Raw genomic sequence first — 13,023 nt, 5'->3', positions numbered from 1 at the left:
GTGAAAGTGCTGGATCCTAGCCACTAGACCACCAAGGACTTTACTAGAAAAAAGTTGACTGTCGTCAAACCCATTCTAGAAAAAGGAACCTCTTTCAATTTTCTTTCCAATTCCTCAAAAGGAATTTTCTATCTGCGTGTAACAGTTTCCCTGACCTGGAATCGAACCCGGGCCACAGCAGTGAGAGTGCTGGATCCTAGCCACTAGACCACCAAGGACTTTACTAGAAAAAAGTTGACTGTCGGAAAACCCATTCTAATAAAAAGGAACCTCTTTCAATTTTCTTTCCAATTCCTCAAAAGGAATTGTCTGTCTGCGTGTAACAGTTTCCCTGACCTGGAATCGAACCCAGGCCACAGCAGTGAGAGTGCTGGATCCTAGCCACTAGACCACCAGGGACTTTACTAGAAAAAAGTTGACTGTCGTCAAATCCATTCTAGAAAAGGAACCTCTTTCAATGCTTTCTCCAATAAGAATTTTCTGTCTTTCCGTCTATTATAATAGACCTGACCGGGAATCGAACCCAGGCCACAGCAGTGAGAGTGCTGGATCCTAGCCACTAGACCATCAGGGACTGAACAGGACAAAAGTTGACTGTCGGAAAACCCATTCTAGAAAAAGGAACCTCATTCAATTTTCTTTCCAATTCCTCAAAAGGAATTGTCTGTCTGTCTGTCTGTCTGTCTGTCTGTCTGTCTGTCTGTCTGTCTGTCTGTCTGTCTGTCTGTCTGTCTGTCTGTCTGTCTGTCTGTCTGTCTGTCTGTCTGTCTGTCTGTCTGTCTGTCTGTCTGTCTGTCTGTCTGTCTGTCTGTCTGTCTGTCTGTCTGTCTGTCTGTCTGTCTGTCTGTCTGTCTGTCTGTCTGTCTGTCTGTCTGTCTGTCTGTCTGTCTGTCTGTCTGTCTGTCTGTCTGTCTGTCTGTCTGTCTGTCTGTCTGTCTGTCTGTCTGTCTGTCTGTCTGTCTGTCTGTCTGTCTGTCTGTCTGTCTGTCTGTCTGTCTGTCTGTCTGTCTGTCTGTCTGTCTGTCTGTCTGTCTGTCTGTCTGTCTGTCTGTCTGTCTGTCTGTCTGTCTGTCTGTCTGTCTGTCTGTCTGTCTGTCTGTCTGTCTGTCTGTCTGTCTGTCTGTCTGTCTGTCTGTCTGTCTGTCTGTCTGTCTGTCTGTCTGTCTGTCTGTCTGTCTGTCTGTCTGTCTGTCTGTCTGTCTGTCTGTCTGTCTGTCTGTCTGTCTGTCTGTCTGTCTGTCTGTCTGTCTGTCTGTCTGTCTGTCTGTCTGTCTGTCTGTCTGTCTGTCTGTCTGTCTGTCTGTCTGTCTGTCTGTCTGTCTGTCTGTCTGTCTGTCTGTCTGTCTGTCTGTCTGTCTGTCTGTCTGTCTGTCTGTCTGTCTGTCTGTCTGTCTGTCTGTCTGTCTGTCTGTCTGTCTGTCTGTCTGTCTGTCTGTCTGTCTGTCTGTCTGTCTGTCTGTCTGTCTGTCTGTCTGTCTGTCTGTCTGTCTGTCTGTCTGTCTGTCTGTCTGTCTGTCTGTCTGTCTGTCTGTCTGTCTGTCTGTCTGTCTGTCTGTCTGTCTGTCTGTCTGTCTGTCTGTCTGTCTGTCTGTCTGTCTGTCTGTCTGTCTGTCTGTCTGTCTGTCTGTCTGTCTGTCTGTCTGTCTGTCTGTCTGTCTGTCTGTCTGTCTGTCTGTCTGTCTGTCTGTCTGTCTGTCTGTCTGTCTGTCTGTCTGTCTGTCTGTCTGTCTGTCTGTCTGTCTGTCTGTCTGTCTGTCTGTCTGTCTGTCTGTCTGTCTGTCTGTCTGTCTGTCTGTCTGTCTGTCTGTCTGTCTGTCTGTCTGTCTGTCTGTCTGTCTGTCTGTCTGTCTGTCTGTCTGTCTGTCTGTCTGTCTGTCTGTCTGTCTGTCTGTCTGTCTGTCTGTCTGTCTGTCTGTCTGTCTGTCTGTCTGTCTGTCTGTCTGTCTGTCTGTCTGTCTGTCTGTCTGTCTGTCTGTCTGTCTGTCTGTCTGTCTGTCTGTCTGTCTGTCTGTCTGTCTGTCTGTCTGTCTGTCTGTCTGTCTGTCTGTCTGTCTGTCTGTCTGTCTGTCTGTCTGTCTGTCTGTCTGTCTGTCTGTCTGTCTGTCTGTCTGTCTGTCTGTCTGTCTGTCTGTCTGTCTGTCTGTCTGTCTGTCTGTCTGTCTGTCTGTCTGTCTGTCTGTCTGTCTGTCTGTCTGTCTGTCTGTCTGTCTGTCTGTCTGTCTGTCTGTCTGTCTGTCTGTCTGTCTGTCTGTCTGTCTGTCTGTCTGTCTGTCTGTCTGTCTGTCTGTCTGTCTGTCTGTCTGTCTGTCTGTCTGTCTGTCTGTCTGTCTGTCTGTCTGTCTGTCTGTCTGTCTGTCTGTCTGTCTGTCTGTCTGTCTGTCTGTCTGTCTGTCTGTCTGTCTGTCTGTCTGTCTGTCTGTCTGTCTGTCTGTCTGTCTGTCTGTCTGTCTGTCTGTCTGTCTGTCTGTCTGTCTGTCTGTCTGTCTGTCTGTCTGTCTGTCTGTCTGTCTGTCTGTCTGTCTGTCTGTCTGTCTGTCTGTCTGTCTGTCTGTCTGTCTGTCTGTCTGTCTGTCTGTCTGTCTGTCTGTCTGTCTGTCTGTCTGTCTGTCTGTCTGTCTGTCTGTCTGTCTGTCTGTCTGTCTGTCTGTCTGTCTGTCTGTCTGTCTGTCTGTCTGTCTGTCTGTCTGTCTGTCTGTCTGTCTGTCTGTCTGTCTGTCTGTCTGTCTGTCTGTCTGTCTGTCTGTCTGTCTGTCTGTCTGTCTGTCTGTCTGTCTGTCTGTCTGTCTGTCTGTCTGTCTGTCTGTCTGTCTGTCTGTCTGTCTGTCTGTCTGTCTGTCTGTCTGTCTGTCTGTCTGTCTGTCTGTCTGTCTGTCTGTCTGTCTGTCTGTCTGTCTGTCTGTCTGTCTGTCTGTCTGTCTGTCTGTCTGTCTGTCTGTCTGTCTGTCTGTCTGTCTGTCTGTCTGTCTGTCTGTCTGTCTGTCTGTCTGTCTGTCTGTCTGTCTGTCATAGTTTCCCTGACCGGGAATCAAACCCGGGCCACAGCAGTGAAAGTGCTGGATCCTAGCCACTAGTCCACCAAGGACTTCACTAAAAAAAAGTTGACTGTCGTCAAACCCATTCTAGAAAAAGGAACCTCTTTCAATTTTCTTTCCAATTCCTCAAAAGGAATTTTCTATCTGCGTGTAACAGTTTCCCTGACCTGGAATCGAACCCAGGCCACAGCAGTGAGAGTGCTGGATCCTAGCCACTAGACCACCGAGGACTTTACTAGAAAAAAGTTGACTGTCGTCAAACCCATTCTAGAAAAAGGAACCTCTTTCAATTTTCTTTCCAATTCCTCAAAAGGAATTTTCTATCTGCGTGTAACAGTTTCCCTGACCTGGAATCGAACCCGGGCCACAGCAGTGAGAGTGCTGGATCCTAGCCACTAGACCACCAAGGACTTTACTAGAAAAAAGTTGACTGTCGTCAAACCCATTCTAGAAAAAGGAACCTCTTTCAATTTTCTTTCCAATTCCTCAAAAGGAATTTTCTATCTGCGTGTAACAGTTTCCCTGGAATCGAACCCGGGCCACAGCAGTGAAAGTGCTGGATCCTAGCCACTAGACCACCAAGGACTTTACTAGAAAAAAGTTGACTGTCGTCAAACCCATTCTAGAAAAAGGAACCTCTTTCAATTTTCTTTCCAATTCCTCAAAAGAAATTTTCTATCTGCGTGTAACAGTTTCCCTGACCTGGAATCGAACCCGGGCCACAGCAGTGAGAGTGCTGGATCCTAGCCACTAGACCACCAAGGACTTTACTAGAAAAAAGTTGACTGTCGTCAAACCCATTCTAGAAAAAGGAACCTCTTTCAATTTTCTTTCCAATTCCTCAAAAGGAATTTTCTATCTGCGTGTAAGAGTTTCCCTGGAATCGAACCCGGGCCACAGCAGTGAAAGTGCTGGATCCTAGCCACTAGACCACCAAGGAATTTACTAGAAAAAAGTTGACTGTCGTCAAACCCATTCTAGAAAAAGGAACCTCTTTCAATTTTCTTTCCAATTCCTCAAAAGGAATTTTCTATCTGCGTGTAACAGTTTCCCTGACCTGGAATCGAACCCGGGCCACAGCAGTGAGAGTGCTGGATCCTAGCCACTAGACCACCAAGGACTTTACTAGAAAAAAGTTGACTGTCGTCAAACCCATTCTAGAAAAAGGAACCTCTTTCAATTTTCTTTCCAATTCCTCAAAAGGAATTTTCTATCTGCGTGTAAGAGTTTCCCTGGAATCGAACCCGGGCCACAGCAGTGAAAGTGCTGGATCCTAGCCACTAGACCACCAAGGACTTTACTAGAAAAAAGTTGACTGTCGTCAAACCCATTCTAGAAAAAGGAACCTCTTTCAATGCTTTCTCCAATAAGAATTTTCTGTCTTTCCGTCTATTATAATATCCCTGACCGGGAATCGAACCCGGGCCACAGCAGTGAGAGTGCTGGATCCTAGCCACTAGTCCATCAGGGACCGAACAGGACAAAAGTTGACTGTCGGAAAACCCATTCTAGAAAAAGGAACCTCTTTCAATTTTCTTTCCAATTCCTCAAAAGGAATTTTCTATCTGCGTGTAAGAGTTTCCCTGGAATCGAACCCGGGCCACAGCAGTGAAAGTGCTGGATCCTAGCCACTAGACCACCAAGGACTTTACTAGAAAAAAGTTGACTGTCGTCAAACCCATTCTAGAAAAAGGAACCTCTTTCAATGCTTTCTCCAATAAGAATTTTCTGTCTTTCCGTCTATTATAATATCCCTGACCGGGAATCGAACCCGGGCCACAGCAGTGAGAGTGCTGGATCCTAGCCACTAGTCCATCAGGGACCGAACAGGACAAAAGTTGACTGTCGGAAAACCCATTCTAGAAAAAGGAACCTCTTTCAATTTTCTTTCCAATTCCTCAAAAGGAATTGTCTGTCTGCGTGTAACAGTTTCCCTGACCTGGAATCGAACCCAGGCCACAGCAGTGAGAGTGCTGGATCCTAGCCACTAGACCACCAGGGACTTTACTAGAAAAAAGTTGACTGTCGTCAAATCCATTCTAGAAAAGGAACCTCTTTCAATGCTTTCTCCAATAAGAATTTTCTGTCTTTCCGTCTATTATAATAGACCTGACCGGGAATCGAACCCAGGCCACAGCAGTGAGAGTGCTGGATCCTAGCCACTAGACCATCAGGGACCGAACAGGACAAAAGTTGACTGTCGGAAAACCCATTCTAGAAAAAGGAACCTCATTCAATTTTCTTTCCAATTCCTCAAAAGGAATTGTCTGTCTGTCTGTCTGTCTGTCTGTCTGTCTGTCTGTCTGTCTGTCTGTCTGTCTGTCTGTCTGTCTGTCTGTCTGTCTGTCTGTCTGTCTGTCTGTCTGTCTGTCTGTCTGTCTGTCTGTCTGTCTGTCTGTCTGTCTGTCTGTCTGTCTGTCTGTCTGTCTGTCTGTCTGTCTGTCTGTCTGTCTGTCTGTCTGTCTGTCTGTCTGTCTGTCTGTCTGTCTGTCTGTCTGTCTGTCTGTCTGTCTGTCTGTCTGTCTGTCTGTCTGTCTGTCTGTCTGTCTGTCTGTCTGTCTGTCTGTCTGTCTGTCTGTCTGTCTGTCTGTCTGTCTGTCTGTCTGTCTGTCTGTCTGTCTGTCTGTCTGTCTGTCTGTCTGTCTGTCTGTCTGTCTGTCTGTCTGTCTGTCTGTCTGTCTGTCTGTCTGTCTGTCTGTCTGTCTGTCTGTCTGTCTGTCTGTCTGTCTGTCTGTCTGTCTGTCTGTCTGTCTGTCTGTCTGTCTGTCTGTCTGTCTGTCTGTCTGTCTGTCTGTCTGTCTGTCTGTCTGTCTGTCTGTCTGTCTGTCTGTCTGTCTGTCTGTCTGTCTGTCTGTCTGTCTGTCTGTCTGTCTGTCTGTCTGTCTGTCTGTCTGTCTGTCTGTCTGTCTGTCTGTCTGTCTGTCTGTCTGTCTGTCTGTCTGTCTGTCTGTCTGTCTGTCTGTCTGTCTGTCTGTCTGTCTGTCTGTCTGTCTGTCTGTCTGTCTGTCTGTCTGTCTGTCTGTCTGTCTGTCTGTCTGTCTGTCTGTCTGTCTGTCTGTCTGTCTGTCTGTCTGTCTGTCTGTCTGTCTGTCTGTCTGTCTGTCTGTCTGTCTGTCTGTCTGTCTGTCTGTCTGTCTGTCTGTCTGTCTGTCTGTCTGTCTGTCTGTCTGTCTGTCTGTCTGTCTGTCTGTCTGTCTGTCTGTCTGTCTGTCTGTCTGTCTGTCTGTCTGTCTGTCTGTCTGTCTGTCTGTCTGTCTGTCTGTCTGTCTGTCTGTCTGTCTGTCTGTCTGTCTGTCTGTCTGTCTGTCTGTCTGTCTGTCTGTCTGTCTGTCTGTCTGTCTGTCTGTCTGTCTGTCTGTCTGTCTGTCTGTCTGTCTGTCTGTCTGTCTGTCTGTCTGTCTGTCTGTCTGTCTGTCTGTCTGTCTGTCTGTCTGTCTGTCTGTCTGTCTGTCTGTCTGTCTGTCTGTCTGTCTGTCTGTCTGTCTGTCTGTCTGTCTGTCTGTCTGTCTGTCTGTCTGTCTGTCTGTCTGTCTGTCTGTCTGTCTGTCTGTCTGTCTGTCTGTCTGTCTGTCTGTCTGTCTGTCTGTCTGTCTGTCTGTCTGTCTGTCTGTCTGTCTGTCTGTCTGTCTGTCTGTCTGTCTGTCTGTCTGTCTGTCTGTCTGTCTGTCTGTCTGTCTGTCTGTCTGTCTGTCTGTCTGTCTGTCTGTCTGTCTGTCTGTCTGTCTGTCTGTCTGTCTGTCTGTCTGTCTGTCTGTCTGTCTGTCTGTCTGTCTGTCTGTCTGTCTGTCTGTCTGTCTGTCTGTCTGTCTGTCTGTCTGTCTGTCTGTCTGTCTGTCTGTCTGTCTGTCTGTCTGTCTGTCTGTCTGTCTGTCTGTCTGTCTGTCTGTCTGTCTGTCTGTCTGTCTGTCTGTCTGTCTGTCTGTCTGTCTGTCTGTCTGTCTGTCTGTCTGTCTGTCTGTCTGTCTGTCTGTCTGTCTGTCTGTCTGTCTGTCTGTCTGTCTGTCTGTCTGTCTGTCTGTCTGTCTGTCTGTCTGTCTGTCTGTCTGTCTGTCTGTCTGTCTGTCTGTCTGTCTGTCTGTCTGTCTGTCTGTCTGTCTGTCTGTCTGTCTGTCTGTCTGTCTGTCTGTCTGTCTGTCTGTCTGTCTGTCTGTCTGTCTGTCTGTCTGTCTGTCTGTCTGTCTGTCTGTCTGTCTGTCTGTCTGTCTGTCTGTCTGTCTGTCTGTCTGTCTGTCTGTCTGTCTGTCTGTCTGTCTGTCTGTCTGTCTGTCTGTCTGTCTGTCTGTCTGTCTGTCTGTCTGTCTGTCTGTCTGTCTGTCTGTCTGTCTGTCTGTCTGTCTGTCTGTCTGTCTGTCTGTCTGTCTGTCTGTCTGTCTGTCTGTCTGTCTGTCTGTCTGTCTGTCTGTCTGTCTGTCTGTCTGTCTGTCTGTCTGTCTGTCTGTCTGTCTGTCTGTCTGTCTGTCTGTCTGTCTGTCTGTCTGTCTGTCTGTCTGTCTGTCTGTCTGTCTGTCTGTCTGTCTGTCTGTCTGTCTGTCTGTCTGTCTGTCTGTCTGTCTGTCTGTCTGTCTGTCTGTCTGTCTGTCTGTCTGTCTGTCTGTCTGTCTGTCTGTCTGTCTGTCTGTCTGTCTGTCTGTCTGTCTGTCTGTCTGTCTGTCTGTCTGTCTGTCTGTCTGTCTGTCTGTCTGTCTGTCTGTCTGTCTGTCTGTCTGTCTGTCTGTCTGTCTGTCTGTCTGTCTGTCTGTCTGTCTGTCTGTCTGTCTGTCTGTCTGTCTGTCTGTCTGTCTGTCTGTCTGTCTGTCTGTCTGTCTGTCTGTCTGTCTGTCTGTCTGTCTGTCTGTCTGTCTGTCTGTCTGTCTGTCTGTCTGTCTGTCTGTCTGTCTGTCTGTCATAGTTTCCCTGACCGGGAATCAAACCCGGGCCACAGCAGTGAAAGTGCTGGATCCTAGCCACTAGTCCACCAAGGACTTCACTAAAAAAAAGTTGACTGTCGTCAAACCCATTCTAGAAAAAGGAACCTCTTTCAATTTTCTTTCCAATTCCTCAAAAGGAATTTTCTATCTGCGTGTAACAGTTTCCCTGACCTGGAATCGAACCCAGGCCACAGCAGTGAGAGTGCTGGATCCTAGCCACTAGACCACCGAGGACTTTACTAGAAAAAAGTTGACTGTCGTCAAACCCATTCTAGAAAAAGGAACCTCTTTCAATTTTCTTTCCAATTCCTCAAAAGGAATTTTCTATCTGCGTGTAACAGTTTCCCTGACCTGGAATCGAACCCGGGCCACAGCAGTGAGAGTGCTGGATCCTAGCCACTAGACCACCAAGGACTTTACTAGAAAAAAGTTGACTGTCGTCAAACCCATTCTAGAAAAAGGAACCTCTTTCAATTTTCTTTCCAATTCCTCAAAAGGAATTTTCTATCTGCGTGTAACAGTTTCCCTGGAATCGAACCCGGGCCACAGCAGTGAAAGTGCTGGATCCTAGCCACTAGACCACCAAGGACTTTACTAGAAAAAAGTTGACTGTCGTCAAACCCATTCTAGAAAAAGGAACCTCTTTCAATTTTCTTTCCAATTCCTCAAAAGGAATTTTCTATCTGCGTGTAACAGTTTCCCTGACCTGGAATCGAACCCGGGCCACAGCAGTGAGAGTGCTGGATCCTAGCCACTAGACCACCAAGGAATTTACTAGAAAAAAGTTGACTGTCGTCAAACCCATTCTAGAAAAAGGAACCTCTTTCAATTTTCTTTCCAATTCCTCAAAAGGAATTTTCTATCTGCGTGTAACAGTTTCCCTGACCTGGAATCGAACCCGGGCCACAGCAGTGAGAGTGCTGGATCCTAGCCACTAGACCACCAAGGACTTTACTAGAAAAAAGTTGACTGTCGTCAAACCCATTCTAGAAAAAGGAACCTCTTTCAATTTTCTTTCCAATTCCTCAAAAGGAATTTTCTATCTGCGTGTAACAGTTTCCCTGACCTGGAATCGAACCCGGGCCACAGCAGTGAGAGTGCTGGATCCTAGCCACTAGACCATCAGGGACCGAACAGGACAAAAGTTGACTGTCGGAAAACCCATTCTAGAAAAAGGAACCTCATTCAATTTTCTTTCCAATTCCTCAAAAGGAATTGTCTGTCTGTCTGTCTGTCTGTCTGTCTGTCTGTCTGTCTGTCTGTCTGTCTGTCTGTCTGTCTGTCTGTCTGTCTGTCTGTCTGTCTGTCTGTCTGTCTGTCTGTCTGTCTGTCTGTCTGTCTGTCTGTCTGTCTGTCTGTCTGTCTGTCTGTCTGTCTGTCTGTCTGTCTGTCTGTCTGTCTGTCTGTCTGTCTGTCTGTCTGTCTGTCTGTCTGTCTGTCTGTCTGTCTGTCTGTCTGTCTGTCTGTCTGTCTGTCTGTCTGTCTGTCTGTCTGTCTGTCTGTCTGTCTGTCTGTCTGTCTGTCTGTCTGTCTGTCTGTCTGTCTGTCTGTCTGTCTGTCTGTCTGTCTGTCTGTCTGTCTGTCTGTCTGTCTGTCTGTCTGTCTGTCTGTCTGTCTGTCTGTCTGTCTGTCTGTCTGTCTGTCTGTCTGTCTGTCTGTCTGTCTGTCTGTCTGTCTGTCTGTCTGTCTGTCTGTCTGTCTGTCTGTCTGTCTGTCTGTCTGTCTGTCTGTCTGTCTGTCTGTCTGTCTGTCTGTCTGTCTGTCTGTCTGTCTGTCTGTCTGTCTGTCTGTCTGTCTGTCTGTCTGTCTGTCTGTCTGTCTGTCTGTCTGTCTGTCTGTCTGTCTGTCTGTCTGTCTGTCTGTCTGTCTGTCTGTCTGTCTGTCTGTCTGTCTGTCTGTCTGTCTGTCTGTCTGTCTGTCTGTCTGTCTGTCTGTCTGTCTGTCATAGTTTCCCTGACTGGGAATCAAACCCGGGCCACAGCAGTGAAAGTGCTGGATCCTAGCCACTAGACCACCAAGGACTTTACTAGAAAAAAGTTGACTGTCGTCAAACCCATTCTAGAAAAAAGAACCTCTTTCAATTTTCTTTCCAATTCCTCAAAAGGAATTTTCTATGTGCGTGTAACAGTTTCCCTGACCTGGAATCGAACCCGGGCCACAGCAGTGAGAGTGCTGGATCCTAGCCACTAGACCACCAAGGACTTTACTAGAAAAAAGTTGACTGTCGTCAAACCCATTCTAGAAAAGGAACCTCTTTCAATGCTTTCTCCAATAAGAATTTTCTGTCTATTATAATAGACCTGACCGGGAATCGAACCCGGGCCACAGCAGTGAGAGCGCTGGATCCTAGCCACTAGTCCATCAGGGACTGTCGGAAAACCCATTCTAATAAAAAGGAACCTCTTTCAATTTTCTTTCCAATTCCTCAAAAGGAATTGTCTGTCTGCGTGTAACAGTTTCCCTGACCTGGAATCGAACCCGGGCCACAGCAGTGAGAGTGCTGGATCCTAGCCACTAGACCACCAAGGACTTTACCAGAAAAAAGTTGACTGTCGTCAAATCCATTCTAATAAAAAGGAACCTCTTTCAATGCTTTCTCCAATAAGAATTTTCTGTCTATTATAATAGACCTGACCTGGAATTGAACCCGGGCCACAGCAGTGAAAGCACTGGATCCTAGCCACTAGTCCATCAGGGCCTGTCGGAAAACCCATTCTAGATAAAGGAACCTCTTTCAATTTTCTTTCCAATTCCTCAAGAGGAATTGCCTGCCTGCCTGCCTGCCTGCCTGCCTGCCTGCCTGCCTGCCTGCCTGCCTGCCTGCCTGCCTGCCTGCCTGCCTGCCTGCCTGCCTGCCTGCCTGCCTGCCTGCCTGCCTGCCTGCCTGCCTGCCTGCCTGCCTGCCTGCCTGCCTGCCTGCCTGCCTGCCTGCCTGCCTGCCTGCCTGCCTGCCTGCCTGCCTGCCTGCCTGCCTGCCTGCCTGCCTGCCTGCCTGCCTGCCTGCCTGCCTGCCTGCCTGCCTGCCTGCCTGCCTGCCTGCCTGCCTGCCTGCCTGCCTGCCTGCCTGCCTGCCTGCCTGCCTGCCTGCCTGCCTGCCTGCCTGCCTGCCTGCCTGCCTGCCTGCCTGCCTGCCTGCCTGCCTGCCTGCCTGCCTGCCTGCCTGCCTGCCTGCCTGCCTGCCTGCCTGCCTGCCTGCCTGCCTGCCTGCCTGCCTGCCTGCCTGCCTGCCTGCCTGCCTGCCTGCCTGCCTGCCTGCCTGCCTGCCTGCCTGCCTGCCTGCCTGCCTGCCTGCCTGCCTGCCTGCCTGCCTGCCTGCCTGCCTGCCTGCCTGCCTGCCTGCCTGCCTGCCTGCCTGCCTGCCTGCCTGCCTGCCTGCCTGCCTGCCTGCCTGCCTGCCTGCCTGCCTGCCTGCCTGCCTGCCTGCCTGCCTGCCTGCCTGCCTGCCTGCCTGCCTGCCTGCCTGCCTGCCTGCCTGCCTGCCTGCCTGCCTGCCTGCCTGCCTGCCTGCCTGCCTGCCTGCCTGCCTGCCTGCCTGCCTGCCTGCCTGCCTGCCTGCCTGCCTGCCTGCCTGCCTGCCTGCCTGCCTGCCTGCCTGCCTGCCTGCCTGCCTGCCTGCCTGCCTGCCTGCCTGCCTGCCTGCCTGCCTGCCTGCCTGCCTGCCTGCCTGCCTGCCTGCCTGCCTGCCTGCCTGCCTGCCTGCCTGCCTGCCTGCCTGCCTGCCTGCCTGCCTGCCTGCCTGCCTGCCTGCCTGCCTGCAACAGTTTCCCTGACCGGGAATCGAACCCGGGCCACAGCAGTGAAAGTGCTGGATCCTAGCCACTAGACCACCAAGGACTTTACTAGAAAAAAGTTGACTGTCGTCAAACCCATTCTAGAAAAAGGAACCTCTTTCAATTTTCTTTCCAATTCCTCAAAAGGAATTTTCTATCCGTGTGTAACAGTTTCCCTGACCTGGAATCGAACCCGGGCCACAGCAGTGAAAGTGCTGGATCCTAGCCACTAGACCACCAAGGACTTTACTAGAAAAAAGTTGACTGTCGTCAAAATACAACTCAAGTACCTTATTTTCCGCACTATAAGGCGCACCAGGTTATAGGGCGCACCCCGAAAAAATAGTTTTTGGTCCTATTTTTGACATATCTAAGACGCACCGGATTATAAGGCGCTACAACGGGAACGTCGACAAAACAGTCAGATGGTTCAGTCCAACTGATTACCCCCTTAACATTCCCAAAGCTTGCAAGGACGCAAATACGTGTCGAGAACACGTGCGGATGCGGTGTCCGTAAGATGTCACTCAAATGCATCGTTCCATCATTCGGAAGGTTAAAGTCTTGGGATTCAAGAAATGATAACCATTCCTTCGTATCTATTTTCTTTTTCGCTCGCAACTTTACTGTGCATATGACAATAAACACTTGGAATTGAGTTGAATTTAAAAATAGACACTCCATTCCATCCATTATCTGCACCGCTTATCACAGAAACATCGAGTTCAGTCTGAAACGAGACAATATAAAACCGGGAATAGCTCACCGAAGTCGTTGTGTTCATAATAATGTGCAGGCAATGTCCTCTTATATCCGTGAGGGTAGTAAATCCAGGAGAATACAATATTTACAAATACAGAATAGAAAAAAATGCTTTCTCTATGCCACCGGCCACGTGCTATACGCATTCATCTTTTTCGGCCAATTGCAGGCTTTGTTTCGCTTTTTAAGCCAATGGCAGCCTGTACATTATAAAAAGGATCCGCCTCTTGACCTCCGAATAACTTTAGCCAATAGTGATCGATTCAACTGATGATTGACACATCTTTTTCGGCCAATTGCAGGCTTTGTTTGCCGTTTGAGCCAATGGCAGTCTGTAAATGATGAAAAGGATCCGCCTCTTGACCTCCGATTAACTTTAGCCAATAGTGATCGATTCAACTGATGATTGACACATCTTTTTCGGCCAATTGCAGGCTTTGTTTGCCGTTTGAGCCAATGGCAGTCTGTAAATGATAAGAAGGATCCGCCTCTTGACCTCCATATAACTTTAGCCAATAGTGATCGATTCAACTGATGATTGACACATTGGTT

General features: G+C 48.8%; 1 non-coding gene across 1 annotated transcript; it reads right to left on the bottom strand.

Moving 5' to 3' along the window:
• Nucleotides 1-11,701: 11,701 nt before the first annotated feature.
• On the bottom strand, nucleotides 11,702-11,773 carry trnae-uuc (transfer RNA glutamic acid (anticodon UUC)). Its single transcript has one exon. It is a non-coding gene; the product is annotated as a tRNA-Glu (tRNA).
• Nucleotides 11,774-13,023: the final 1,250 nt, after the last annotated feature.

Source organism: Urocampus carinirostris, chromosome 3 (genome assembly GCF_059441175.1).
Source record: "Urocampus carinirostris isolate Australia breed hairy pipefish chromosome 3, RoL_Ucar_1.0, whole genome shotgun sequence".
NCBI lineage: Eukaryota > Metazoa > Chordata > Actinopteri > Syngnathiformes > Syngnathidae > Urocampus > Urocampus carinirostris.
The sequence above is the reverse complement of the archived record's forward strand: the minus strand, read 5'-3'. Positions and strand labels throughout refer to the sequence as shown.